Raw genomic sequence first — 5527 nt, 5'->3', positions numbered from 1 at the left:
AAAAGAGTACAAATGCTTGCTCGCGTTGGTAAGTACACCGAAAACTGGATAACTTATAATCTATGTGCGTCAGATCTTGATTGATAGCCCCAATTGTGAGTTTGGAGCGATGAAACAGCGATCCTCGGCGGGATCGGAGAAATTCCACGTTTTGAATAGGCAAGTTGCTCTGACCTAACCCACACCAAAACCACCAAAATCGTCGGTGTGACTGTGGGCATTGGTCAGAGGAATCTCGGACTACGTATATGGTTGCACGTAGGATTTGGACGGAATTGGAATTTGGTAGTAAATAGATTTCGTATTTAGTTAGCATTACATTTTATTGAAACGCTTCAAGTGCCTGTGGTTGCTTGCTAGCAGTAGCATTGGGGATTGGGGGGGGGGGAGGGTACGGGAATACTTGTCACCGAAAACAACGTAAACAACATTGAGATCCATTCACGCGCTCGTACACAATAAGTCTGTACTTCTGAATATAAAAGAACAACGTAACAAATATACGTTTGCAGATACAGTATTGCTTACAGGGTGTAGAGGTTAACAGGACCCTAAAGAACACAGAATGCGATATTGACACACTAAGAAAAACTGGGAAAGTGTGTTTGCAGTTTACAATCTTTGGTTTACACACTTCGAATACAGCGCCATCTACTGTGTCATAAAATGACTAAGTGATGCCACCAACATTATAGGTGTTATTTGTATTTATATAATAATAATATTTATATATGCGTATATATTTTTTATATACATACATATCTACGTATTATATATGTATGTGTGTGTATATATCATTATATACATAAATAAATAAATAAATAAATAAATAAATATATATATATATATATATAATATATATATATATATATACATATATAACAAATTCAAATAATGGGTAGAGAGCGGGTGCAACGGAGCAATATATATTTATTGAAATATATACTGTAAATAATTTTAAATAGATAAATAAACATCAGTATAATATTTGTCTGGCGTTCCGCTATTTTTTTCATCAGAAAGCGCGCATATTTAAGTTTTAATACGAGAGCTTTTCAGACGTAGGCCTATACATATCTCTTTATCAGGCTTTCAGCTGGCAGTACGGAGGCTCCAATCATACAAATGTAACAATACAAATACATACAATATACGAATACATGTTATCATACAGATATATTTGATAACTTCTCTTCAGTTTAAATGGACAATTTTTGCAAGCTACAATAATATTAGTTTAAATATTTATTATTATAATATAGCGTGATTATTCTTCTCGGGAGATATCGGCCACTTTGAACTAGAAAAACCGCCGAAGAAAATATTTTCCGCCAGAAACCAGGCGAGTAAAAGTTAATACAGAACGGTAGAAAGGTGGATTACGAGCGACAGTAGCACATGCGCGGTAGAGAACTTTGTTTGCGACACGATGAGTATAAGATCCTCCTAATGCACTTAGAAAATAATAGACACCAGAATCCAACTGGTGTTGTTAACCTTTGAGAAGACATACGGTGTAATCAGGTTGAGAATGGCAGTTGGAGTCATTAGTTCTAGAGAGCATTCATTAGAGACGTGGCCACATAATTAGCGAGTGCCTATAGAGAATAGAAGCAACGCATGATGCAACCAGGAATATTGGCAGTCAGCCAGTGGCAAAGCCGGAGGAGATGTTTGGAAACCTTCCAAAATGACGCAAGAGTAACCACGATCACTTGACCGATCAATGTCCGAAGACCAACCAATAGGACAGATAGGCGAGAGGGCCGGCGTGTGAGGGAGAACACGTGTCCACCGAAAAGCCACGCCCGGGATAGATATAGGTGGACCACAGGTGTTGTTCTGGTGTACAACAGTAGAAGGCGTCCATAGGCAGCAGGCCTGAATAAGCATCGAACAGAAATTAATAAAAAATACTCACACTGTTACGTCGCATACACAACAAACATTTTATTCATGTTAAATAACTACAGATTCATGCTCTATCTTCCGTTCGAAACTTTTGCCAGCTCTATGATTCGAATTTCTACAAATCAGTCAGAATACATTTCAAACACAAAAATTCCCAACAGGTCACCGTGGCTACAGCACCTGACGGAATGTCACAACTACACGACAAGACCCATTTTACTTCTAATGCTTTCTAGACGTCCACGAGGCATCTAACTTGCGTGCATAATGCAAATTATTGCACTCTAGTGCCGAATTGTAGCCAAAAAAAGAGCCAAAAAATGCTTTTTCTAGATTTGCGGGAATTACTGTTGTATGCCTCCTATAGGGTAGAGCCGTCGGGAGACGCCAAGGGGGTGGAGGGAAGAGATGTCAGATTTTTCGAGTTAAAGATATTTTTGAGTGAGCATGCGCGCCTGCCAAAATGTTATTGGTTCTCGAAGTGTAGCTGAAATATCGCCTCCCGGTGCAAATGGCATGTACGAACACCGAATGTATAATCGAATATCGAAAAACGATATTATTTGTAATTCCTAATCGTTCACGCCCTACTCGAGTCTCGGTGAAAATATTCATAGTTATGTGATATCCGTTATATTATAGAAATCTTCAATAATACCCGGTTAACCATACATGTGCAATAAGTGATTGTGTGTGTACATGAAAGAATAGGCTTGTTAGGTAACACGTACACTATGTAACTATTATCTAAGCCACCTGTGATCGAATCGAAGTATCTCAACTGATGTTTACGTGTTGCGTATGTTTGTTTGTGTTATTTACGTTTTGTTACATGTTTTGCGTGGCACTTAACTTAAAAGATGTTATATCATATTATCTTTACCCTAACTTATCTTTAACATTAGATAATTCACATATGACTAGATTTGCTACATTACAATTCGGTACAGGATTGTCCTAAAATTGTAAGAAATTTTTTATCCGATTTAATTACTTTTTACTATTAATTATCATACTTATTCCTAAGGTTAGTAAAAACATAATTTACATTTATATTATGTTATACAAAAATGCTACTTTTTCAGTTTTTCTGACCACCTCCTTTGTAACGAAATATATATGATTCTAAGCACTTTTTGAATATTTTTAGCGTTAAAAAATATTTGCTGTATAGTTGACGTCGGAGTTGCAGTGTTTCTCGATTGTGGCTAGGTTTGCTCAAGTTATGATAGTAATTAGGCTAGCTCGGGGGGTGGGGGCAAGTGGCTGTATAAGACACTTCATCACTGTATAAGTGATATCGGAAAGTTCAGCTGTGTTATTTAGGTCATAGAAAAATGAGGTATAAAATGCTGAGGCGCGCTTAGGAAAGTACATAATTAACGTAAACACTCGTGCGTTTTTAGTTTTTACATTAACACAAACATTGCAAAATATCCCAAATGACCACAATCATATACGTAAATGTTTCTGTAAACAGAAACGCACCTGTGAATTGAATTACGATGTTAGTGAAGAGATTATTATAGATCAAAAACGTAGACTAGTACTATCGTAACCATGTTATATATAGGCAACGTATACCCCCTCTTATCTGATCGGGGACTTTTACCCCCTCTTGGCGGCGGGGACTTTTCGATATGGCTTTTTACTAAAAATGACAGAAATAGGCGGTTCCCCAGTAATTCATCATTTGCGTGTTCATTCGACGATGAATATATATTTTATGGCAGCCTTAGCGAGGTGGAAATATAGACGCGTTGTAATGTTCTTTAAATGGGGTGAAATAGAAGTGTGCATGTTGATTGATTAATAGTTAATAAATTTAAGTTACCACCGTTTAATGCAATTACGCTATAAAATCAACATCTAATGTTTAGATGGTATTTCGTTTTTGCCCAAAAAAGTTAAATGTGTTTATAATATATAAATATATACACATGTATTTAATTTTAGCCTTAGATAAGTGTAAAGTCACGTACCTGTTTGTGACATAAAGGCGAAACATAGCGTAGACAGTTGTATAAGATATTGTAGAAGTTAGTGAGCTTATACCCGAAGCTTGGAACAAATGCATACCCCGTACAGGCTGCAACATTTGATTCTATCTCAAACTAGTCAAGGCCAGACCTGGGCCAGCTGCGCGCTCAATCGCAGCGTACAGACACAACCGGGCTCAACAGGGCTAAGTTAGCACGGCTTGACTGCGCATGCTCAGTTTAGCTTGTTACGTCACTCAGCAGACAGCAATGACGTAACAACGGTACCCCTGATAGAATTATTAGGATTTATACTGCATTATTGTAATAGCAGAAGAAGAAGAACATTAACAGTTGATAAAATAGGCAGCAGAAGCTGCAACCTGCGTATAATCGAATCTGTGTATCCGATTATAATTCAATTGAGCACTTTTTATTAGCCATGGAAGTGTAAACATGCATATTCCTATGTCTGCTTTCCCATACATTCTGGATAGATCCTTCTGGCCATGCAAGTTGTAATTAGACTCGAGCGAAGTGAAGATCAAAAACAAAATTTCAGACACAATTCTGTCTGTCGTCTTCTTCTGCGTCTATACGCAGGCGATTTAGCGCGCGCATGGCCCAGGCCATGATGTGGGATCATACCTGTTTGATGTAGGATCAAATTTTGCCATCTGCACGGGGTAAGAGTATGCTAGCCGGAATATCGTTTTGCGTAATTCGCGTCGTTTCTCGAGGAAACGAGGTTATTTCCACACTGATTCTGCATAGTGCGGGTTTTCTTCGAGTAGGCGCGGCTATAGTTGTAGCTGAGTATTTATCGTCATTTAATATTGCACCTAAATCTGTTACACTAATATGCCAACATCATTGCGAAGAAATGGCGTATATAGGCGCATCCAAGTAGTAATGCACTGTTATATTGAATATAGACTGGAATAGAAACGAATTTAGACTTTCACGCAACGACTAAACAATGATCCAACAGTGAGCAGAATTTAACAAAAACGGAAACAGGTATGCGTGTACCAAAGTTACTTTTAATTTAATATAAGATTTTTGTTGACTTGCGACACGACTTTGAGAGATGAGCGAAGTTTCGGTAATGATGGGTTTTTGTTGACATCTTTGTTTTTCTCGGCGTTTCCAGGATCAAAAGCAGAAACGAGCATTTAGCTTAGGTAGAATAAGTTTTATGGTGTGTAATATATAGTAGATAGTTCTCCTTATAAATGTACCATCTTCCATGATAGTCCTCCGCTCCGTAGATATCAATATATATACGTGTATGGTTTCGTTAACTCTATATCAAATCAGTTATCATGTTATACTGAATGTTTATTATTAAACAAAACTGTACACGAAAAATATCTGGAATTACTGTTTATTTGATATTAAAAAACTTCGTCAGACAAACAGCTAGATTCACAATTTAATCAACTTCACAAAACGTTCATAATCAATATACCGATCGAGCCGCCCACGCACGCACGCACGCACTCACTCACGCACGCACGCACGCACGCACGCACACACACATACACACACACACACACACAGACATGCACACACACACACACACACACACACACACACACACACACACACACACACACACACACACACACACACAC

Source organism: Priapulus caudatus, unplaced genomic scaffold, assembly GCF_000485595.1.
Source record: "Priapulus caudatus unplaced genomic scaffold, Priapulus_caudatus-5.0.1 Scaffold2325, whole genome shotgun sequence".
In the NCBI taxonomy this organism is placed as follows: Eukaryota; Metazoa; Priapulida; class Priapulimorpha; order Priapulimorphida; family Priapulidae; genus Priapulus; species Priapulus caudatus.
This window is presented reverse-complemented; position numbering follows the sequence as displayed.